Raw genomic sequence first — 26,168 nt, 5'->3', positions numbered from 1 at the left:
CCACATTTAGATTAAGTGTTAATACAGAAAAATAAGGTGTTCCTTTCTAATTGTTTCATACTATAACTCAAATACTAATAAAAACTCACTGTGGTAAAATGCATCCCTTCTATGAACATTTGCACTAGTTTATCTATTTAATGTAACTCAGATACTGAAGAAAGCTCGCTGCGGTAAAATACCTCATCTCATATTCATTTTTGCACTAATTTGTTAACTGTAACTCAAATACTAATCGAAAGGTCACTGTGGTAAAATGCCAACTATCTGTATGCACATTTGCTCTTTATATATGCACATTTTCTCTACTATAAAACTCATTTTAAAAAAAGCACATGTGTGCCTCCTTTTAATTCATATTCGCACCAAATAAATCTATTCAATGTAGCTCCTATAACTGATAGAAAGCTCATTGTGGCAAAATTCCTCATCTCTTTTCACAGTTCAACTTCTTAATCTACGTATTTACAGTAACTATAATACTGTAAGAAAGCTCACTGTGGTAAAATGACTCTCCCCATATGCACATTTGCACTGATTAATCTGTGAACTGTAACTCAAACACTGATAGAAAAGCTCACTGTGGTAAATTGCTCACCTCATACACACATTTGCACTGATTAATCTGTCAACTGTAACTTAAGTACAGATAGAAAGCTGATTTCGGTTAAAAAAAATTCTCAGCTCTTTGCACTACTTAATATATCTACAGTTACTCAAATAAAGTTAAAAAGCTCACTGTAGTAAAATTCCTCAACCCTTTACACAAATGAACACATTGATCTACTGACTGAAACTCAAACACTGAGAAAGCTCACTGATGTAAATTGCTCACCTCATACGCACATTTGCACTGATTAATCCATTAACTGTAACTTAAAAATGATAGAAAGCCCACTGTGGTAAAATTCCTCACCTCTTTACAACGTTGAACTTATAAATCTATTTACAGTGACTATAATACTGTAAGAAAGCTCACTGTGGCAAAATGCCTCTCCACATACACATTGGCACTAATTAATCTGTGAACTGTAACTCAAATACTGATCGAAAGCTCACTGTGGTAAATTGCTCACCTCATAACCACATTTGCACTAATTAATATAATAACTGTAACTCAAATACTGATAGAATCTCACTGTGGTTCTAATTAAACTATTTATTTAACACCAGTACTGATAGAAATCTCAATGCGGTAAAAAGCCTCCCCTCATATGCACATTTGCACTAATTAATCTCTGACTTTAACTTCAATACAGGACTAAATCTCACTGTGGTAAGATTTCTGACTTCATGTGCTCACTTGCACCAATTATCTTATCTCCCTCATGTAAACCTGCCTGCATCCCTGCATATTTCATACTTCTGATTATGTCTAGTCAGCATCCTTGTCCCCTTTGCACATCTTGCAACCATACTACAATGCACATGGACTAGTACATACCAGTAAAATACCTAACAAAAGCTTGTACATATTTAAACCTTTTTTTTCTGAATCCTTTCAGTTGTTTTAATTTTTGTATTTAATGTTTAATTTCTGTACATCAAGAGTAAAGCTATCCAGAGTCAGAGTTCTTGTTGCGTAAGTATACTTGGCCGATAAAGTTGATTCTGATTCTATAAAAAAGGCCTTTGTTGGAGAAACAGACCTAATCACTGACTCTGAAAGACAAAGTACAATTATATTATTAAAAAATACTATCAGTCTTTTTACTGCTGCAAAAAGGCAAGGAATAACGGTAGGTTGAAGAGAGGTAAAAGAAAGAAAAATTAGATGAATGAAAAATGGACAATAATACAGATACAAAAATAGGGTGGCAATGAAAACATAAATTGAAATGTAATGTCAAAATGCCTCAAACTTTGATGTCAGGGCCCTGCATCACCCTGTCAGGGTTCTATTCTGCTATAAAGTTTGCATAATTTATCAAGTGAACGACAATACATCTGCTGTTTGTTATCACAGCCAAAGCCTTCCTCAATCAGACAAATGGAAAAGTCATCATCTGAATGCCATTATTTTGACAACGGTTGTCAAGTAATCAGCGAAGACCATATTTCCAGTATGTTAATGACTTCTGAATGTTCAAATTTGTGCTGGAGCTAAAAACACCAGAAATTCATTTTTGTCAGCAAACTTGGAAAACAGTTTGAATTTTTAGTTTTACTAACAAATAAATGTTGTGTTGATGTTCAGCTAAATTCTCTATATTCATCCAATGACAGGTAGAAAGTGTGTGAGTGAATTACTAGAGAAACCATGATTCATTACTTAAATACATACAGTAAGTGTTTTTGACTGCATTATTACTTTAAATGAAGAATTTAGTTAAAGATGAGACATTAAAACTTACTTCAGAGACACAAATGCACATTATTTTCCGATAAATTTTAAGATGAGATAGCACATGTTGTAAAAAGTGTGAAGAGACAATAAAAAATAAATGGTTCAAGTGTCCTTTTTCCAAATAGTGTGCCCAATGAGGCCTTCCTAACCTCAGGCGAATGTTATTTGCTCACTATTATTCCCATCTTATTTATTTGGAATGGAACATCCATTTTTATTTCACATTTGCTCAGAAATCTCGACAAGGCAATCGCATCTCCACTGCTGGGCCCACATATTGTTAGAAATTACACTTTCAATCTACCACTGCACAGCTGCACTGTAGGCTGCCTCTTTGGTGATGAGCAGCAGCAGGTCAATTGAAAGTACAATGGATTCTGGAGGGTGGGCTGTGCTGATGGAATCATATATGAGTTTCTATGTTTCTACTATAGATGTTTAAAGTGATTATAAAAAGTATTCACCCCTTCAATGTTTTACCCTTCTGTTCATTTTATAAAATAATCATGGTTAATACAATTTGACTTTTTTATTGAAAAAAACACAACAACACAAAAAGCCTCATTAATGTCAAAGTTAAAACAGATTTCTACAAAATAATGTCAATTAGATAATAGTATGGAAATCCAAATAAAGTGCCTGCATAGATATGCAACTCCTTTAAAGTGACTGACCTAGTTCAACAGAAATCCAACCAATAGGTGCAAGGAATGTCACAATTAGTGAAATAGGGGTCACCTGACTGCAGTGAATGTGTCCCAAGTAATAGAGCATAAAGACACCTGTGTCCATTCACTGGGTATCCAGTATTCCTGGCTACCATTACACCATGAAGACAAAAGAACACAACTATTAAAAAGTGCTGTGTAAACATGTTTGAATATGGGTCTTTCTCTGAGTAGCCAGCATCACACGGCAGGTGGGCCATGTGATACTATGTATATCTCCACACAAAAATTGTGTGTGCTCAAACTTTGTAAATAAGTGAAAGGGCACAGCTCTAATACTCCCCTTTTTGTGTTGGTGGCCCATCAGCGCACATACGCACTGGCGCACAGAGACACTGAGCAATTATGCAGTTATTTGAGGAAAAACACCCCTTTACCTTATGCAATAAGGTCGGAAAATATTCCTTTGGCATTGTTATTACTTTGTGGCAGGCTGGAGTGGATGGCACGCACTGTGGGAGCAGGCAGCAATGGTCAGAAATCCATCTGGAGCCGGCGCAAGCATGATCAAGAGGAGAGTCCTGTGCAGGGCTCTAGTTTTGAATTATTCACACATTCAAGCATTCTCATTTATCAGATGTCATATTCCTTTATTAACTACAGGTGAATACCAGTTTAGAAACCATATACTGTACCTCTCTAGAAGATATCAATCTATTGCTCCAGTAAGTCAAATTCTGTTTCCTCTGCTTTCTTATATTCGGCATCCTGAGCTAGGTATTGACTCAGAAATACAGTTAAATTTTTTCCTTCAGCCTCCGAAGCTGAAAAGCAGCACCCAGTCTGGAAAGAAAAGCAGCACCCAGTCATTTCATGAAGTGCTGTGTGTCTCATGTATCTGAGGGAGAAATCCGCCAAGTCAACTTGCTAAGATTACAGAGAGCTCATGTATTTATTTTGCTGCCACAAGTAACAAAAAAGGGAACTGACAGTTCTTGCTTTGGTGTTTGTGTGGACTCGTGTTTTTCAGTGGATTCAAAGGAAATGTTTTTGTGAGTGTCGAGTGAAAATAGTGCAGAAGTGTATGACATTGAGACAGGCGGCACTTTGAAACAGTGGAAGCATCTAAAGCCTTTTTCGGAGGGGATTTATTCCTCTTGCGGGGGTTGGATGATTTTAATATTGCACGCAGTGATCACTAATTTTCATGACGTCTGAAACAAGCGCTGTTTTTTCTCTCTACCCTGAAATTAATAAAAAATCACCTCCGTCTTTTCAGCTCCTCGTTTCTGCTGTAATCTCAGCCTCGTCCAGACAGACACCTTGCGCTTTAAAGTCTGTCTGAAATTTCTGCTTGCTGCTCGGTTTTATCAGCTCAGCATGCAGCTTGACTTTTTCTCTGACAGTATAAGTAGTAAGAGTGCACAGTGAATGCAAACTCATCAACAACAACAAACAGGCCAATTTAGGATGCCATAAGCAAAAGTCTGCAATCTGTTGAGCTGCAGAGTAAGCACTTATGAATTGTGCTGTTGGATGAATGTACACATACAGTAAACAAACAAGCCTAAATATTGCCCTAAGCTGCAAAATGCCTCCCTATTTTAATAATCACAGAGCATTGGGCTCTGATATATTTGATTTAAACTTGGGGCCCCAATGTTTAAACATCAGCCAAAGGCAAATCCTCATCTGCATGAGGGAGGTGAATTATAATTGTGAGTGAGCGTTTATTCACTATCTCTTTGCAAAAAAAGAGTAAGCCTGCTGAGTTAATTCCATATGCCTGTTTGTTTGATTAAATGCTAAGTGCTGACTTAACTAATTTGGAAATTCTAACAATGCACATATATTTGCTTCTTTTTTTCTGGTAGGTATTAAAAAAGATTAAAGACCATGACATTAGCTGTGAATACTGGTGTCGCAGCCACAACGGTCCCCCTGCCAAAGAGGATTCAGCTGAGCAGGTTCCTCCCTCATGCAAAAAAAAAAAAAAAAAGAAGCTCTCTTGTTATGTGTTGTGCCCCAGAATGCAGAGCTTCACAGCTGACTGGCTTCCATCATCATTCCAGCTACCTAATGAGTGATTGTTTGTGGGCTGATAAAATTAAATTGCAAGCCTGGCTGATTTCAGCAACAGGTGTTTTTTCTCTGTCTCATAATAACACGAGAGACAAGGGTTTTTCACCACCTACTCGGAATGATAATATATTCTGCTTTACCGATTCTCTTGGTTTACCATCCTCCTCCCACAAGTAATGGGAAAGGTAAAAGATTGAACTAATTATGCTTCATGGAGGTCCATCACCAGAGCTTATATATTTCTCAAGCAAAGAGTTAACAGACACTACTCAAAAGAAAACACTTGCACATCTCAAAGATCGTTCTAAAGTTTGTTTTGCATAAAAAAAAAAAAAAAAAATCATATTTAAGGGTTTTGCATTGTTAAAGATGGCTTCCACCATTCTTTCACGTAATCTAAACCTCAAAACCCAGCTGGATCGCAGATGACCTGTTCTTTACAAAATCTCAGGAACCATAAGATGTATCTCTGTGGAGCCAATTTCATCAGAAGCCTTTTTTTCTGATCTACAGAATGCATGCAATACATGTGGATTGCTTGCATGCAATTCAGCGTAATTCTATCTGATCGATGACAGCCCAACTGTTTACTGTTTGCCCCTTTTACACCGTGACAGAACTGTATTCAGTCCATGCTAATGCAAACAAAATGTTTTGCTGCTGCTTCAAATTAAAAGCATCTTTCTGGCCAAACTCAGGGTGGGCTGTGTTGTGAGGAAGCCACAGAAAAAGCAATGTATTTGTCATGGCACAGCTAACTGAAAACATTCATCAAAATATGTCTACAACAATGCATCTGCTTGTATTTGTATGATGAGCAGATTTAAGGAGTAATGACAGGAAAAGGAAGAGCCATTATTAACTGTTAAATGAAGGACTACAGACAACATGCAACAACTCTTTGGCAATGAAACTCTTCTTATTGTGCCTTGACATCTACTTGCATGGTAAAACAAGCCAGACATTGATTTAATTCTTTCTTGAACATGTTTTGTAGTGCTATAAACAGATACACGGCAATTTTCCTTTTCTTGTATTTTTGCTGCTCAGTATTTGCTGCACCCAAACTTGTAGCATTAAACCACATTGTTTTTTTCCAATGTTTATCCCAATCATGGCCAATTCAAAATTAGGATTAGCATACAACTGTGTGTCTCTAAATACAGATTTGGTTCGGAGTCATCATCCAAAATTTGAACTAATTTTCCAGATATAATTTTGTGCATACAGGAGATTCTTCAAAACACAATGCCAAGACACAAAAACAATGTTAATACTGAACAGACTAGCTCTTTGATTTGTTTTGAAACAGCTGCAAATTTATGTAAAAGTTCAACAGCTGGTTTTGCTTCTAAAATCTAACATTTTTGTCATACAGTTAGTAGAGGGATTTGTGTTTATTTTACCCTTCAGTTCTACAGAATAATAAACAAAATACAAACGGATGAAGGTTAATAAAAAATATTTACCCCATCCAGATTTCTTATTTTTTGACATATTTGAAGTAGCTAAGTTGGCTATAGCAATGTGAGCTTGAGCAAATGTAGCTAGAGCTAACTTAGCTGTGCAAATAATGTAGATAGTAGTTTACGTAGCTGCTTTGTGAGCTTAGCATTAGCTACGTAACTAAAATAGCTTTGTTTCTATGTTATATATAGCTCAGTTAGTTAAAGCAATGTGAGCTTTAGAAAATGTAGCTAAAGCTAACTTAGATAACATAGATAGTAGTTTATGTAGCTGCTTTGTGAGCTTTAGCTCTATTAGCCATGTAGCTCTGTTTGCTACATAGCTATGTTATCTATTTAGCTTGCACAGCTACCTGAGCTACATTAACTACACTGGCTGCAGTGGAATGTTTTCAGCTTTCTTCCCGTAATCAGACTGTTTACTCTGCTGTATAAGATGTTTTGAAAGTAGGCTAAGCAGGTCAGGTTTTTGACTTTCAACTTTTGGTTGCATAATTGTAACCTTAAACATAAACTGGAGTTTGGTCCAATTTAATTTGAAAAGTTTAAGTGCCTATATTTGTTCTTAAATCACGAGACGGTCACGAGAATAGCCGTCAGAGATGAAGAGGCTGGAGCCAGACTGTCTTGATGGCGAGAGCTATTATCCACAAATGGAGAAAACTTTGAACAGTGGTGAATCTTCAAAGGAGTGGCCAGCCTACCAAAATTACTCCAAGAGCACATCCACCACTCATCCAGGAGGTCACAAAAGAACCAAGAACAACATCTGAAGACCTGGAGGCCTCACTGGACTCAGTTCAGGTCAGTGTTCATAATTCAACAATAAGAAAGAGACTGGGCAAAAATGGCATCCATCAGAGAGTTCCAAGGCCAAAATCGCTGCTGACCAAAAAGAACACAAATGTACTGTGGATGAGACAAAAGTTGAACTTTATGGAAGATAGGACAAAATTAACACAGAATTTCATAAAAGAATATAATATCAACAGTCAAACGTGGTGGTGGTAGTGTGATTTTCTGGGGCTGTTTTGCTGATTCAGGACCTGGAAGACTTGCCGTAATTGATCAAACCATGAATTCTGATCTCTACCAAAAAATGAAGAGGAAAATACCTGGCAATCACTTCTCTAGTTATCCCCTCTCTTCTCCATCTTAATTGTATTTCAAATACATTTGAACACGTATGGATTACTGTAGTTAAAGTTTCTGCACTGTTTTCGCCCATTGGTTCTCAACCTTTGGGAGGTTGCAAGTGTATAAAATCAGTAAATCCACTGCTATCCCGATTCCTTTCTTACTGGAAAGTTTGTACTAAGGTCTTTTGGCCTTGGGGGCACTGCTTTTTTTTTGGTATAAGACGGGGGGCCGCAAGGGAAAAGACTGGAAACCACTGTTTTAGCCCATCATACTTTCTGTAGCTGTATGAAAGAAGCTTTAGTAAATAAGCCATTTTTTATGATATTAAGATAATTCAATAAGGTGAAATTGGTGGCACATGATGATTCAGTGAAGAATTGTTTTGGCTTTACTGGAGTTAAATTCGATAAATGGATGTGCTTTGTCAAAGTTTTTGCAGACACGGAGATGCTTCATAACAAGACAGAGAGCCCTGTCCTGCTGTGATCACTTCAAGCAGCACCCACATATTTAATGGGTACACCTTTGAATTCCTTTTACCTTCAAACTTCATCTTGTTTTTTATCTTACCACCATTGTTATTTATCATTACCATTTTTCTTTACAATTTCTCTGAGAATCTTGCACAATATCAGTATGTGCAATGTATATGGGCTATATGGTTGGATGTTTTGATGTGTGCAACTCTGTGTTTATGTGGGTTATTGTTGCAATTGCTCTAATTTATCACTTACATGTTATCCGGTAGCTTAAAGTCCCCGTAAAGTGATTAAAAAAAAATATTTCAGGTTTATTGTATGACAGGCCACTGTGTTCTGAACCACAATGCCAAATTTCAGTGACGATAAACACCTATTAGTTTATAAAATTAAGTTTAAAAAGCATGAAAAATGAGGCAGTAAAATGATGGATGGAGCAGCATCAAATTAACCAAGTAGCTGCGGTTACATGAGCATTTTTTTCACGATCAGATTAAATTAATTCGTATCAGAGATTAAAACGTCTCTGTAAACATGGACGCTGGAGGATACAATCTGATTCAGATACGCATGCTCAGGCATCTCAATCTGATCTGAATACAAATGTTCTGACATGCGCCTTATCATCCTACTGGTTAAATCTACCGACAATTTGCCGTAGAAGAAGAAACTCTTCCTCTGCACCTGTAAACAGACTGCCTGACTTACACTAGCCTTCCCCAAAGGACAGCCAGTGGGCCAGGTCCCATGCCAGCAGGTGTCATCTGGCCCGTGAGACATTTGGGGAAAAAGATGGATATTTTTTTATATTAATTTTCAATATTTACATATTTGAGAAACAAATTTCCACTCACTTATCACGATCTAGCTACAATTATAGCAAGGAAAGGTCGTAAAATGATGCAATAAAGGAGTTAAAAATGGTACATTGAACCCTCTTTAAAGCAGGGAGGAACATCGTAAAAAGACGTACGGCAGAGCGCACAGCAGCGCATCCTCTCAGCTCTGCAAACATGCTGTTCAAAAATACGCTGATACAGACTGCATGATTTTTAAGACTGAAGGAGATCAATTTATTTTGTCTACTTTTGATGTGTTTTTTTGAAGATGAAGAATTTAACCACCATGCACAGCACTGAAGTGCACTGTTTGGTGTAAATATGAATGACAAATAAAGTCTGTCTCAGTCTCTAAGCTGCACTTTGCTCTCTCATAGAGTCCAGTCCTGTCTGCACCACTGACTAATTTTCTACATCTCAGGCCTTAACAAATATCAAAGCCAGAGGTTTTTGCCTTTTAAAACTAAACTTCTATCTCTGTGGGGGATTAAAACAGCTGCTCTTATAATAGCAAATACTTTTCCTGTGTAATTGTCCGTCAGCCACAAACGCAGACATCATATCTCACTTTGGTGAGCGATTCAGTTCAATGTCAGCCTGAATTAACCCCTTATTATTAAAACATGTAATGCCAAACTAATACCAACTACATTTATTAACATACGATTTCATTTTATGTCAACCAGAAGTGCAATTATGGTCTTGATCACATTAAACGGGACATCGTTTTTAAATCCTGTGGTGTATTTAACTTCAGATCTCATCAAATGGTAAAAATTTCTCTCATAACTATAAAAAAAAAAATTTTTATAACTTAAAATTTAATCTTTATACAGGCTGTCCTATGGCTTGGTGCAGCGCTGAGAGTCATCCAATTATGCACCGAGATGGGTAAGTTCATGACGCAGGGGTGTAAGGGGGGATTCTGATAGAACGGATATGCAGAAGAATGACTGTAGGGCTCATACGGGCCTTATGTCAAGTTTTCACTCAGTAGGTGAGAGTTTGTAGCTCTTTCAGTATAAAAACATTAAAAAATGTAAAAAAAATAAATAAATAAATAAAAAATGCTATGTGATACATAGCATATTTATGCCTGTCCTGTTTAGATTATATCTTCGAACATCTAAGACGTTTTAATGGTGTAATGGGTGGAAAAATTCCAATGTCTGGCCCTTGACTTTCTGACCTTGAAATACACTGCCCTGCCAAAAAAAAAGTCGCCACCTGGATTTAACTAAGCAAATAGGTACGAGCCTCCTATTGGATAATTACTGTATGGGCGATTATCTTTCAGCTGGCAACAAATTATTTAACCCCAGGTGAAGCAATGAGTAACTTCTCATTTCTTAAACAACCATGTTGAAAGACACATCCTGTGGTCGTGGAAAAGATGATGGTCTGTTTAAGAAGGGTCAAATCATTGGCATGCAAAAAAGGCTTCAGTTTGCTAGGGAGCATAAAGATTGGACTCTGGAGGAATGGAAGAAGGTCATGTGGTCTGATGAGTCCAGATTTACCCTGTTCCAGAGTGATGGGTGCATCAGGGTAAGAAGAGAGGCAGGTGAAGTGATGCACCCATCATGCCTAGTGCCTACTGTACAAGCCTGTGGGGGCAGTGCTATGATCTGGGATTGCTGCAGTTGGTCAGGTCTAGGTTCAGCAACATTATGTGCCCAAAGAATGAGGTCAGCTGACTACCTGAATATACTGAATGACCAGGTTATTCCATCAATGGATTTTTTCTTCCCTAAAGGCACGGGCATATTCTAACATGACAATGCCAGGATTCATCAGGCTCAAATTGTGAAAGAGTGGTTCAGGGAGCATGAGACATCATTTTCACACATGGACTGGCCACCACAGAGTCCAGACCTTAACCCCATTGAGAATCTTTGGAATGTGCTGGAGAAGGCTTTGTGCAGTGGTCAGACTCTCCCATCATCAATACAAGATCTTGGTGAAAAATTAATGCAACACTGGATGGAAATAAATCGTGTGACATTGCAGAAGCTTATCCAAACAATGCCACAGCAAATGCGTGCTGTAATCAAAACTAAAGCCGGTCAAATGAAATATTACAGTGTGTGACCTTTTTTTGGTGGCAACTTTTTTTTTTGGCCAGGCAGTGTATTTTGGGATAAAAGTTAGGAACCCTGCTTTACACCATCAGGTCGCCCACTCGTTTTTTCAACTCAGATTTCATTCCGAATAGAGTGTGTATATAAAGTATTTTCATTCCAATCAGGCATTTATTCCGATTACAAGTGTTCCATGTAAACATACCTAGTGAGAGACAACAACCTCTAGCGGATTGTTTTTTTTTTACGTTCACTCCAGCATAACTGACGTACGTCAGTATGAGGGCAATAAGTCTCATTTCAGTCTCCTTGCTGAAAACGAAACTAATTTTTCGTTAAGAGTTTATGCCATCAAAGATCCATTTTTAGCTAATCTAATCTAGTCTAATCTAGTCTCTCAATTTTAGTCATAAAGTTAAAATTAACACTGCTTTGATTTTATTGGACCCTTGCTAAACCAGCCCATATATGTATCCAGACTGATGGTTTTGTACACCCCTATATTTTTGTTCATTTCTTCCTTAAGGTGATTTGCATCAAACCTGCATTTCAGCTTCTTTATTCATTAGAATTTAGTTTGTTCTTTCATCCAAGACTCTTCTTAATGGAATCATATCTGCAAGTACTTAATATGATAATCTCAATTATGATCAATTGTTGGGGTGTGAATATGCCATGACTTCTGTAAACAAAAGTAGTTCTGCTCAGTGGCAGGATTCACTTCCAAGCCTTCAGAGAAATAAAATGTTTTAATAGCCTCTTTTCCTGTTAATGATATTCCGTTTGTTCTTAACACATCATTGCACAGATATTGAAACCATTCATTTCTGTAATAGGGAAAAGGGGCCCACAGAGAACTCAATCTGAATCCTGTATCCTTGACAGTTAGTTTTCTGTGATAACAATTAAGCATCCTGCACTGTTGTCTATTCAGTGGATTTACTGATTTTATACATTTTTTTTGCAGCTTCATCTTTTGGTTTGGTAAATTCCATATTTCATGGCAGCAAAGAAGTAAACACGTTTATTACCAACAGACCTCCAATAGAGCCCTGAAAGAATAGTGAAAATGTTATGTGCAGCTTTGGCGAGTCAAGGATCACAGCAGGTCCGTGAAATAGCTGTCTTCTTACACAGAGCACACTGTTGTGTATTACAGTATGAATAATACTGAATAAGAGGAAAGCCTTGTGCTCTTGCCATGACCTCAAGCAACTCAGCAATAACTCGCCTAAGGCAAGAAAAAATAATACAAATGCGTTTGTGAAAGCCTCACACGAGGATGGCTGCAAAGCATGCCAATATCCCTGCATCCTTTCTCAAATAAAATATTCTATTAAGCTGCTTTTGCTTTGGCGCAATTTGTACTCTTATTCCTGACTATTGTAAATGTCAAGGTCAGTCACTGGAATTACCTTGGGCTGACGAGGGAGACACTTCATGAAAGATTACAACTTCATGGTTGCTGTCTTTCATTAGCATTTGTATTAAACTCTAATCTGAGCTCATGGTCAGAAATCTATGAAGGACTCAAACATTCTCAAACGTGTGACTCACAACAAAACTGAAGAATCAGTTCCACATTCACATCCTTTAAAATGATGAATGATGAATAAAAAAGCAGCAATCCCTTGCCTTGATGCTGGTGGATTCATCATGTGTTGGAGTTAAAACGATGAGCCAACAGTGCAAACAGCACCCGAAGGGCTTTCCTGAACACAGTGTCTGCAGAGTTAAGTAAAAGGCTTTATTCAGATCGATAGACAACACATTAACCTTTAGCTCTCCAACACAAACGAGATCAATACGCTCACACAGTTAACTCACTGCACATGAATGCGGCTGTGCAGTTTGGATGTGAACAACCTGGTTGTCTTATACTTCATTTAACTAAATCTGAAAAAATATATGGGTTGCACAGGAATGGGGGTTTTAGCATGTCATTGCTGTCTGGCACTAAGGGTTTATTGCATTGATTGTGTAATGATGGGTGCCACTGAATATCTGTCAGTTATTATTGCGTTACAGCACAGGTTGATGCAGCTACTGCTGTGTAGGGTTACACAATGACGGCTGAAAGCTCATCACATAAAATAATCTAACATAAATATAAAATATATTTCATATTTATTTTATTATATTTTTTATTTATATTTATTTTATTTTATATTTTCTAAATATTTATAAAATAAAGTTCTTGTATTGTATTGTATCACATTTATGAAATAAAAGTCTTTCAATATCTCACAATTTGAATCTGATTACAGTTCACCTGATTCATGATCCCTGACCAGCGTTAGCTCTCTTTAAGCACTTCCCCATTCTCATATTAAACAAGATAACACAGGAGATGTAACACATGCTGCTGTTAGAATCATTCACTAAAACAGTGTGCACTCAAGCTTTGTAAATTAGTCTAAAGGCACAGCTTTATGCTCTCCTTTTTGTGTTGTAGACCTATCACCGCACATACACACCAGCGCAGAGAGGCTGAGCCATTATGCAGTTATTAGGGGAAAATCAACCTTTTCCATTCAAATTGGCCTTATTGCATAACGCATCTAAAAATGAGGACAGTAGTAGCAGCAGGTGATTTAGAATCAAAAAGACATCAGAAAGATTAATAAAACATGTTCAAGATAATGCATGTTAAGCTAATGACTGTTGTGATTTATCAGCTGACTACAATCATGTAAATACAACAAAGACATCACTATTTTTTGCTTAAACTGCAAAATAATCAAAAAATAAATAAAATGCGCAGACTCTGTAAATTAAAATTGCGTGATTATAAATCTATAGCCTTCACTGTTAATTAGGAGAGGTAAGAGAGTGTCCCAAATTGCATACTTCTGTGCAGAATATTAACCTGACACGCCAGATGGATTTGCTTCACACATCCATCTGGGAAAGCTTTGATAGGAAACGTTTGGGAAAAGGCAGACGCTTTGAAAAAAGCTCGGACTGTGATTGGATGAACATTCTGTCTGTCACATCTCTACAGGCCAATCGGAGCAACAAAACGTGACGTTGCTGCTATCGAGCTGCGCGTGTGCAGCTACCGAGGAATAACGCGAAACATGGCAACTATAGACATGAGAGTACTCGATTTTTGTCATTTTTGAAAAGAAAACAACTCACTGCTGTTCTTTGATCTTCTTCGAAGAAATGTCATCAGGTTCTGATAAAACTGGCGCTTTAGCAGCATCCACGATAAGCTCTTCCACCATAATTGCACCGGCCTCTTGCTGCTGCTTGTTTACATAACGACTCTTCCGCACCTGAAAGTACTGCACCTCGTCGCTGATTGGTCCTGTCACTTTCTAACCGGGCCCAAACGGTTGAGATGGGAGCTTTGCAAGATGATTTGCCAGTGACAAACAAGGAAACGGGCGTATCCATCTGCTTTGCAAGGTTAATGAAATGTGTCACATTCTGAGAGAATAAAGGCCTTTGCACACAAAGTCCGTTATTTTCAGATGCGTTTTTTTTTTTTTTTTTAGATACGTAGTCCGAAAAACATCACACACTCAACCTTGCACACTAAGTCCATTGCATTTTATCGGTATTCTCTGCAAAAATTCATAGAATGTGGCAAATTGTTTCGTACTGCCATGTAAATGAGCAGTGAGGATGAGCCTGTGGCTCCACCTCTCATATCACTCTGGATCCATCCTGACAGAGAGCTTCGTACGGCACCAGCTCATACGTCACAGCTGTGCTGCGTTTAAGACAAGGAGAGCAACTTTTTGATTCAGTTTCTTTTAGTTGGCTGTAAGAACAAACTGATTCCTTTATCTGTTATGTTCCCATGCTTGATATCCACATAACACACGGGCAAACCAGTGTTCAAAGTGAGGTTTCGATGCGAGAGAGGGAGCGAGGGGGAAGCAGCAGGCACTGATCGGAACAATCAATTCCCTATTAAAATGACTTAGACTGACATGAAAACTCCAATAAAATCACACACTTTCTGAAAAAAGTAATGACGTACGAAAGTTTCGTCATCAGTGTGCAAAACATGATTAGACCAACGTGAGATTACGTTTATTTTTTCCTGTGAAAAATTCAGACGCAAACAGACTCAGTGAGCATAAATCTTAAGCAAGTGAAGTGCATTCACACTGAGAAGAATACTCTGCAGTATACTACTGCCGCCCTCAACATGGTCCAGAATTTAGAACAGAAGCATGGACACTTTGCATCCTCAATGGACACCATATTGCTTCCCAGCAACACGATGACCTGAAGTGTACATTGAAAGCTACACAGAAATGGTTCAAAGACAACATGGTGAATGCTCTGGAGTGGCAAGACAAAATCTAGAGACCTCAAGAGGATTTGTGGCTGGCCTTGACAAAGGATGGTCACACACAAAAACCCTCCCGATGCTGAACTTTTGGTCTTCGACTTGTGGTCTTCTTCAGCGCTGAAAAAGGCCACAAGTCAAAACCATAGACTGTAGAAAGAATTGGACAAACCCTGTGTGACGTCAGCCGTTTGCTTACAATTGGCAGACTCAAACAGCTCTCAAAGCCAATCTGCGGAGGCTTCCATATTGAAATCAAGGTCTCAGCTGAAATTTGGATCAACCAAATGGCCCGCCCACTAAGCGCGATTTCCTGTCAGCTAACTAGCTAGAATTCTGGTTGACAGGAACGTAGCCTCTGCCTGTTGAGCTATCTGTCAATCAAATGAGGCGCCCCAATCATCGCGCAGTGAGGTTTATCCTAAATACAATCCAAACCATCGTGGTACAAAAAAAAATCACTCCCCGTACAGTGAGAGCACAATAAGACACTAGCTAATGAGACACATTTGTTTTTTCTTGAACCAGGCATTAAACCAGTTTATTTCTAGTGTAAAAACCGGCTGTTTAACAGGTGTCCAGACAGGACTTCCGGTGTTCCTGCAGCCAGCCTCAAGTGGACAATCGCAGTATTGCAATTTTTTTGTACTTCCACATCAGCTTCATTTTTCAGGACCGGAGGTTGTCACTTGGTCGAAAGGCGTCCGTTGTGCCTTAAGCCTTAATAAATTTCTCTGACCTATCCACGCAGACTCAGTGCTGTGATTGCAACCAAAAGTGCATCTACTAAAAACTGACTCTAAGGAGGTGAATATTTATGCAATCACTTATTTCACCTTACATGTTTTTACTTTGACATTCAAGACATTATTTCCGTCAAAATGACAAATTATATTGACCATGACTGATTTATAAAGTCATTAAAAGGGTAAAACATCCAAGGGGGTGAATACTTTTTATAGGAACTGTATAATGAAGTTGTGGTAAGGTAAGGTCAAAATTGTGATCGGAAAGCCCAAATACTAATTGAAATTGATATTTTATTAATTGCCTGGCACCACTTCAGTGTGTTCTATCCAAAAAGTCAAGAATTTTTACAGTAGATACAAACGAGAGGTGAAAGTAATGTAACACAGAGCCACAGAGATAAGGACAGAGAAAGAAAAACAGCAAGAAAATCAAAACAGAAGCAGTGCAGTGATGCAAGACCAAAGCAGTATTTGTGTGTTGTGTAGGCCTGAGACTAAAGAGGGTTCCAAACGTGTACAGGTATCCTGACCACGGTAGATCTCTACCTGAGGAAAAAAAGTATTCAAAATAAAAAAAATTCTGCATTAGATTTAGATACCCTCTACACTGGTGATAACTAAACACTTCCACAAAGGTTTGAGATAGTCAGAACATATTAATCTGCCCTTGAATCTCTGGGGAATGTCCCGGCACTTCCCCCCGTTCACATCCGCGGTTAGAGCGCACTTATCTCTTCGTATACAAATTGGTTTGAAACACGAAAGGACAACAGATTGTACTTATCTGTGGGTGCTGTTCCTGTGTTTGTGTTTGAGTGGCAGGCGCACACAGCCAGCATATTTCTGCTACTTTAAATTACACAGCGCTGCAGAATGCGAAAACTGATTTGTCATAAGAAAACATGCTGGGGGTTTTGTTATGTTTAATGCAGCACTCTCTTTCCCTCTCGAGTAATGCTGTTTCTACGGAGGTTTGCAAAGTGTTATGCTGTTACTGCAGTATTGGGTTGGAATGGATGGATAATATTGTCAGCCAAACAGCACCAAAATAAACAGCCAAAAGGTGGCCTCGGTGGAGTAAACAATGGAAAGTGTGTACAAAAAGACTGACTCCAACTCCCTGTATGACAATAGAAAAAGGGAACCAACTTCCAACTGGCATTTTTCATTATTGTGTAAAAGACAAATGAACTACCAGACATAGCAACACATTTTAAAAAGGCCAACACCTACACTTTAACTGTTTTCATTGTTTTACGCTTTAGACCGGTGCCACCATACATTCTCCTGTCTATAGAGACAGTGCAGGCCATTCTCTTCTCTCCTCATGTACAAGGAGCAATCTTGACATGTCATCGCATCAGTTAATTTCACACTCCACTTGATACTTTGTGATGTAATGAGGAGCCATATTGGCAGGGTCTTGCGCAGTCAGCCCAATCATATTCAGTGAGAATATGAAGATGGAGAGTATGTAAAAGAGGAGCTGGAATTACTGCACATTTTCATTGTGTTATAATTTTGACTGCAGTGGGGAGAGGGTGAGGCAGATAAGGTAAGGGCACTCTGTGAGTGTGAGTCTCTGAAGACAGTGGTTGGGGTGATCTGGAGAGAGGCCCAAACACCCAGAGAAATAGGGCTTTCCTTATCATAAAGTCACATGATTTTATGACTGAAGGGACAGCTCATCTCCTGGTGGCTCTGACTTTGAGGCAGGTCACAGCTATGCTGATTTTTTCCCAGCTCTATTCCACACCTGTACTGCCTTTTATACATTTATGTATAGGCAATTTTCAGCTTGGAAGGACAGAGGGAAAATGAACCTCACTGTGTGGATGCCATCCAAAAACTGCATGGACCTCAGGTTTCTGACTGTACTCTTTATTAACTACAAATACAGTCGCTTAAAACAGTCTTCACACCACTGATAAATTAACCAGATTTAGAGTTAAAAAAACTGAGGCTTATATCATATCATTATAACAGTCACAGATTCAGTCCAATGTTTATTTTCATTATTTTAACTTTATGTACATCACTTTAAAAGTGCTTTTTACTAAAAAATATATTTTTATTAATATAATTATTATGTATACATTAACATTTAAAATACTGCCATTTACTTGCATTTTTGTTTGAGATAATTTAGTACAAGTATGGTATACAAGTTTTTAAACTTATTTGTGGTATGTAAATCATAGTCTTAATTCACTGAGCAATAACATTTATAAACCGCAAACAAGCCCAGAAGACAAACACATCAGGCACAAAATAACTTCTGCTGTAAAGTGAATGATCAGGTGTGCTGTTACCCTGAGGTAGCTGACGTTGCTGACTGATGTCCAGTGGTCTCTCGTCTGTGTAATAAATGTAGCTTGGGCCAGCTGCTCCACTTTAATTGCCTTTATAGCTGTCAAACAGTTCACGGATTCTTGTGACAGAAGTTCTCGTAGGTGTTCTTTGGTATGGGTCATCCGAGGTGACCCAGATGATGTCTTGAAGCCCCTTGTCGTCACTGATGTCGATGGTCTGCAGTCTCTGGCGACCCATTAGCGATTGCATTAATGAGCTTAGATGTTGTTGTTTTGGGGACAAATGTGGGTCTGCTGGACTGTGCCGGTGTATCTTAGCGTTATGGCTTGGTCCTGTGTTGATGTTAGTGTCACTGCTAACATTAGCAATATTAGCTGTCATGGCTTGATTCCGTGTTGTTGTTAGTGTCTTTGCTAACATTAGCAAAGATGTGTTTTGCCCGGAGGTGGTACTTCAGATTCATTGTGCTTCAGTGTAAATACAGTTCATCATCGCAGTATGTACAGACAACTTTTGCTTTATCCAGACTTCCATTAGGCAGCTTTTTAAATCAAAATTTGCCGTGAAGCAGACCTGGGTCTGTCTCCTCACTCATCACTGCTAGCTGTGTCTGACCCGCCTTTAACTTTTTCACCCCAGGGATGTAAAGATCCACACAGGAGGACTACAGGAGGTAGTAGTGGTCAAACTTAGTCATATAATTAACTTGCGTTATTTTTTCAACGCGTTAAGCTTTCCAGAGCAATCACAAGCATTAACACATTCATATTAACAGGCCTAATTTAGATGTAATTTTGGTTAGAAAATTCTCTTTTCTTTAAATATCAATTCAATACAATGGTGATTTTTTTGTTAGACTTCTGCTCTTTGTTATGCTGCTGCTCTGAGTGCCGCCACTTAATCCTGCATATAAAGCAACATTTGGCTATTATTGCGCAAAACACAAAAATATTTTTAGATCATTTCAATCTTCATTTATATTAAGTGCTCATTCATAGGGTACTTTGTATTGTGAGGGAGTTTCCTGAAAATGAACCCTCTAATTTTCATTTCATGAGACTAATACTGTCACAATTTTTGTAGTTTTTCTGTTGCATTTTTTAAAAAAAAAGGGTCTGTATTTTCTTACCTGGAATCCTTCTCGTCAGTTTTGGCACCAAATCTTCAGGTATCTGCTAGAAATCTGAAGATAAAGGTGAATTCAATTGAGTTGTGTGGCAATGACCCAAAGACTATACACTGCCTTCCACATTATTAAGCAAATGACATTTTTCTCTTATTTTCCTAAATATTAATGCAAATGACAGTCAGAGTATTTTTCAAGTCATCAGCCATTAGAGCATAATTCAAATGTTTCTGAACAAACCTCATAATGATAACCATTATTTTTTTTTAAATAAAAACCTCAAAATGCACTTTTTTTTTACATATTCCACATTATTAAGCAGGCCACAGTTTTCAGCAATATGGGAAAGAAAAAAGATCTCTCTTCTGCAGAAAAGCGTCAAATCTTGTAATGCCTTGGACAAGGAATGAAAACATTAGATATTTCATGTCAAATTAATCGTGATCATTGTACTGTGAAGGAATTTGTGGCTGACTCAAAGCACAGACAGGTTCCTGTAGATAAAGACGTAATGAGGAAGGTTTCTGCCAGATAAATTCATCAGATTAAGAGAGCAGATGCTAAAATGCCATTACAAAGCAGCAAAGGTATTTGAAGCTGCTGGTGCCTCTGGAGTCCCACCAACCTCAAGGTGTAGGATCCTCCAGAGGCTTGCAGTCATGCATCAATCTACTATTCGGCCGCCCAATCCAATGCTCACAAGCAGAAACAGTTGCAGTGGGCCCAGAAATACATGAAGACTCATTTTCAAACAGTCTTGTTGACTGTTGAGTGCTGTGCAACCCTGGATGGTCCAGATGGAGGAGTACGGATGGTTGGTGGATGGCCACCATGTCGCAACAAGGCTGAGACGTCAGCAAGGAAGTGGCGGAGTCATGTTTTGGGCCGGATTCATGAGGAGAGAGCTGGTAGGCCCCTTTAGGGTCCCTGAAGGTGTGAAAATGACCTCAACAAAATATAAAGAGTTTCTGACTGACTACTTTCTTCCATAGCAAAAAAAGAAGAGCAGTTCCTTCTGTAGCAAAATTTTCTTCATGCATGACAATGCACCATCTCATACTGCAAAGAATAGCTCTGTGTCATTGGCTGCTATGGGCATAAAAGGAGAGAAACTCATGGTGTGGCCTCCATCCTCCCCTGACCTTAACCCTATTGAGAACCTTTGGAGCATCCTTAAACTAAAGATCTATGAGGGTGAGAGGCAGTTCACATCAAAACTGCAGCTCTGGGAAGGTATTCTGACATCCTGCAAAGAAATTCAAGCAGAAACTCTCCAAAAACTCACAAGTTCAATGGATGCAAAGATAGTGAAGGTGATATCAAAGAGGGGCTCCTATTTTAACATGGAACTTGGCCTGTTAAGATGTTTTTGATTAAAATAGCTTTTGATTTCAGTAAATATGACCTCCTAATGCTGCCAATTCAACAAATGACCATTTTCAGTTCTTTACAACCAATAAAATGATTAAAAACTCTGTTGTGCTTAATAATGTGGAACAGTGCATTTTGAGGTTTTTCTTTTTTTTTAAAAAATAACGGTTATCATTATTAAGTTTGTTCAAAAACATTTGAATTATGCTCTAACGGCTGATGACTTGAAAAATACTCTGTCATTTGCATTAATATTTGGGAAAATAAGAGAAAAATGTCATTTGCTTAATAATGTGGAAAGCAGTGTACAGCCTCCAGATTTTGTTCTGGCAAAGTGAGACAAAGTCCATACTCCTCAAGTTTAAAATGTTTCAATAGTTGAGAAAATTTCTGTTTATTTGTAGTTATAGTTCTTCAAATACACAGTCATAAACAAAGAAGAGATGGTCTGGATGAAGTTTGGGAGAAAGTTTGTCTCCGCTGTCTCAAACAGAGCTGCTGCTTGTTGTCACAGCAAACATCGGCGGTGGCACTCGTCCAGTGGCTGTTTGTGGCCAAAAGACACAGAATGAAAAACCACTTGAGTGATCAAAGGGAGCCAAAAGTTCACTTTGCTTTGTATTTAAATGCAGCTTTCTCATTATCGCAAACTGAGGGAGAACAGACTTTGAAAAAATCCCCACCAAAGCACTCTGCTCCTTCAGTGCACAGCCAACTTGAAACACTGCATTGCAATCAACATTATTCAGTGGCATCGTAGCAGTACTCGACTAGAAAGGATGACAGCACAACTAGCGTGCATTGAGAGCAAAAATACCTGTGTTTGAAGGATTATTAAAGATGCTTGGGATGCCCCTCACAACAGTCTCTTCACCCATCCTTTGTTGTCGAACATTGATATAATAATGCATTTTATTTATTGGCGCCTTTCAAAGCACTCAAGGTCACCTTACAAGAAAAGTTTAAAACATATGGCCTTGCAAATCAGTCAAGGTGTTCCAGGTCAAGACTTCCTTTTAATATGCAATTATTTGTCATATTGGAAGTGTGCCTCTTTGTAGATATCTGGGAAAGAAACCAAGAAAAAAGGTATATTCACTTCATGATACTCCATGAACTACAGATGACACATTACACCTCTTTTGCACTCTCCACAGATGGTATTCCTGCATATACCAATGGCTGAAGAAAGGTTAGTTAAACCAAACAGGTTTATTTATAGAGCACTGTTCACACACAGATGCCACAATAATAAGAGAAAAAAAAAGTTAGTGCTTGCAAAACTGATTCAATTAAAATAATACTGAATGAATTAAAAGAGTCAAGGAGCCAAGAGGAGACTGAAGTTATTGAAATCCAGCAGTAAATAAAAATGTTTTAATACCTGTTTTAAAGGTGCTAACAGATGTAGAAAGCCTCAGGTTCTTTGATAGTTTGTGCCACAGTTTAGAACCATAGAAACTAAAAGCTTTCTCACCCTTCTAGGTTCGGGTCCTGGGAACAGTGAGTAAACCATCCCAGGGGACCTGAGGGGTCTGGGTACCTTGTGCCAAGTGCTTTATGAATGAGGAGTGGAATTTAAAATCTGTCCTCAGGAAGCCAGTGCAGTCAACTCGAACTCGTTATTCTGACTAGACAAGAAGCAATTCATAAGTGCTATAGACTAAATATACTGCATACTGCACAATAAGATAAAGGTTGGTATGACGTTCTACTATTAAAGTCTTCTGACCCACATGACTTGTGCATATCAGACACATTAGTGACAAGCTAGCACCAGCTAAATCCATCATCAAGAAATGGAAGGAATATGGCACATGTGTAAATCTGCCTAGATCAGACGGTCCTCACAAACTGAGTGACGATGCAAGAAGGAGACTAGGAACAGAGGCCACCAAAACAACTATGACTACTCCAAAGGAGTCACAAGCTTCAGCAGCTGAGCTGGGAGAGACTCTACATACAAGAACTGTTCCCAGGGTTCTTCACCAGTCAAAGTTTTATGGGAGAGAGGCAAAGAGAAAGCCACTGCTGATGAAACTCAAACTGATCTGAACAAGAGTTTGCCAGAAGGCATATGTGAGACGCCATGGACAAGTGGAAGAAAATTCTTGGTCTGATGTGATCAAAATGATGTTTTTTGGAAGATACAACACTATGTTTGGTGATTACCAAACACTGCAAATCCCCACAAACACACCATCCCCACTGTAAAGCAAGGTGGTGGCAGCATCATGCTGTAGGGATGCTTCTTGGCAGCCAATCCTAGAAGGCTTGTAAAGGTAGAGGGTAAAATGAATGCAGCAAATTATAGGAAAATCCTGGAGGAAAATCTTATTCAGTCTGATAGAGAACTACAGCTTGGGTAAAGGTTTATTTTCCAGCAAGATAATGGCCCGAAGCATACAGTGAAAGCAACACAGAAATGGTTCAAAGACAAAGTGAATGTTCTGGACCTCAATCCAATAGAGAATTTGTGGCTGGACTTGAAAAGAGCTACTGCTTTGCAAAGAAGAATGGAGTAATGCTGCAGTGTCCAGATGTGCAGGCCTTGAAACTTAGACTGATGTTGAATAAGGTGTATTTCATGTGTTGGGTTTGCCATTAAACTAAAGCTGTATAAAGCCTAACACAAATATGGCAGCATGCAAAAAGCTCCAATGTGGGGAAGAACATTAGAAATGACTTCCATACTTATGGAGCATAAACATGAGAGCAAACTCAGATCAATGAGATCCCATTACCATCCTATCTCATTTCCCACAGCTGAATTGGAAATTGGTTAGAGATGGATCGTGTCATTACCAATTCCTGTGGATTCACGGGAGCCATAGATGAGTGTGTGAGTGCATGTGTGTGTACTTCAGAGTGTGTGTGGGTGCTATCTGCAGCCGCTGCCAATGAATAGGTTTTTAGTGACAAGCAGGAAGGTGAGCAGGAGTTCATGCACTATCACTACAATCATATTTGTTAATAGGCTTGGCTGGAGATGCAGAACTGCTGGAGGTTTTCAAACTCAACAATATCTGTCTACTTTTGTTTTGAGTGTGAACTACAGCCTATTTATAATCGCTTTTTGATGCCCAGGATATGTTTTGAAAGAAGAAGAAATAATCAAAACGCCTGCATGGGTGAATAGGCTGCAGATGCTCTGCCTTTTCTCTGTTTCAATAGGATTTTTTAATACAATGTGCTTCAATATAGTCACATACAGCTGCATAAACAATGGAAAAATCCCAATACCTAATTTGACCTCCACCAAACTAACAATGCATATATGTAAGCTCAGGAAAATAAACGCATTTGAGGAAGCTTTTTCCTTCCCCTTCTCTAATGTCTTTATCTTCCACACTCAAGCTTGCTGTACCTCCATAATCCTCCTTTGCCAAATATTTTACTTGACCGCCCACGGATGTTCCACTAAGTAGACATGTCATAAATAAAGAAGTCTTTAAAACACCAAGTTATAAGCCCATAAAATAGATTATGCCATCTTTCCTCGGGCCACAATCATTATTGAACATTATTGATTTAAAAAAAAATTATGTCTCAAATCAGACTCAAACTCAGCTCCTCTAAAAGTACCCTTTCAACCTCTGTTCTTCTACCTTAGCCATTATTTCTCATAAACAGGTGGTTCACTGTAGTAGAAGACTAGATACAAGTTACTCACAGACCCATGGCGACAGTGGTGATGTTAACTCAACGGAGCAGAAACAACAGCAGAGGGATGTGTGTCCTTTTTCCCAGCACAGCAGCTCTGTCCTATACAACAACATCAGTGCAAGGTATTAAACTCAAATAATGGAGGAAAAACTGAGCATGTGATCGTATGAAAAGTGAATAAATTGGATAAACAGTTAAAATGCAACAGTTACTCAAAATTTCATGATTTCCAAAATTTGCTGCAACACAACTATTTTTGTGAAGAAATAAATCAGTCTCGACACCAGAATAAAGCATTAATCAAAGTATTTTTAAGCTTTTGAGTGCATTTGTTATAATGTGTGGCCGATCTGTGATGGCAGCAGCACCGCCTTTAGCCTAAACGGCAATGCAGGAGACCCCAAGACTTTTACTTGTGTTAGGTAATGATCCAGCATCAGTGCTACCAACGAAATACTGAAATAAAATATATCATATATGCCTGATTGTCAGCACCTGTAAGCATGAGCGCTGCTACAGTGGCCAGTCTGCTCCAAGAATTGGTTGCCATGTTTGATGGATCTGGATAGGGCTCATGCAATAGGGCAAATTCAAGGCATTCCACAAAACAAAGGAGCAGCATTATTCGGAGAGCCCTAATATCATTTTCAAACTGAAGGTCAAGTTCCAAATATGTCAGATGTCAGAGACTGGCCATAAAGTTGGCGTTCCATGAAGATGACAACCCAAGACGACCATTTCCTCACCCTGTAAGCACTTAGGAACCATGGGCTGTCTTCAGATTTGTGGTCAAGGTTTGCAGAACAATATGGCCAATGGCTTTATACCCAGACAATCCAGAGTGTGTATGGTTCATCCACATGCTACTGAGGCTCCTGTTTGAAAAGCCTCTTACAAACATGAAAAACTCAGTCAAGAACTGCACTAACTTAAAGAATTCTACGAGCAGTTTTAGCTTACATTTTTATTCATTGATAAACGTATGAAAATGTATTTATTTGATCACCTGTGTTCCACTTTCACAATCAGGAATGGCCAAGCAGAGCAGACGCTACCATAGGCTTATGTAGGGGTGTGCTGGGTGGAAGGCGCCAAGTGTGGTAGAGGTGGAGGGGTGTTTTTTTACTTTCAAAGGAAATGCACCTTTAAAGTAATCTTACAAACTTAATTTCTTGCAATGTTTACTTTGATGCTAAATTATTAAGCAGAAGTTTATCATAGATAGTTGACTGATATATAGACATTGTCTTGGTACATTTCGATTAAAGAGGAGAATGTAGGCCTTATGAGTTGAGGTGGTGGTTGGAGTAGGAGCTATGCAGTTTCTCAAACATTTTCAGAAAAAATGCATATGTACAGAGGCGCAAAGGCACAGTGGGATTGTGTTGAACTCAGATTCTTTTTTCACATTTTGCAAGTTTTTTAATCCAGTCCTGCACTGTGCATATTGCTGAACTTTTTTCTTTTACTGTAAATAAAATCACTGAGACTGCATTTTTCCAGATTTTTGCCTCATTTTTGGGCTTAAAGGC

The 26,168-nt window shown here is 38.5% G+C and overlaps 1 long non-coding RNA gene across 1 annotated transcript in view; it reads right to left on the bottom strand.

Annotated features, from left to right (window-relative positions):
* Window positions 1–26,168, bottom strand: part of LOC121504523 — a 228,488-nt gene that overhangs the window by 71,701 nt on the left and 130,619 nt on the right. Inside the window, exon 3 of the long non-coding RNA XR_005991473.1 lies at window positions 24,644–24,735. This is a non-coding gene — a long non-coding RNA (uncharacterized LOC121504523). The remainder of the gene's footprint in view (window positions 1–24,643; window positions 24,736–26,168) is intronic.

Source organism: Cheilinus undulatus, linkage group 22 (genome assembly GCF_018320785.1).
Source record: "Cheilinus undulatus linkage group 22, ASM1832078v1, whole genome shotgun sequence".
NCBI lineage: Eukaryota > Metazoa > Chordata > Actinopteri > Labriformes > Labridae > Cheilinus > Cheilinus undulatus.
This window is presented reverse-complemented; position numbering and strand designations above follow the sequence as displayed.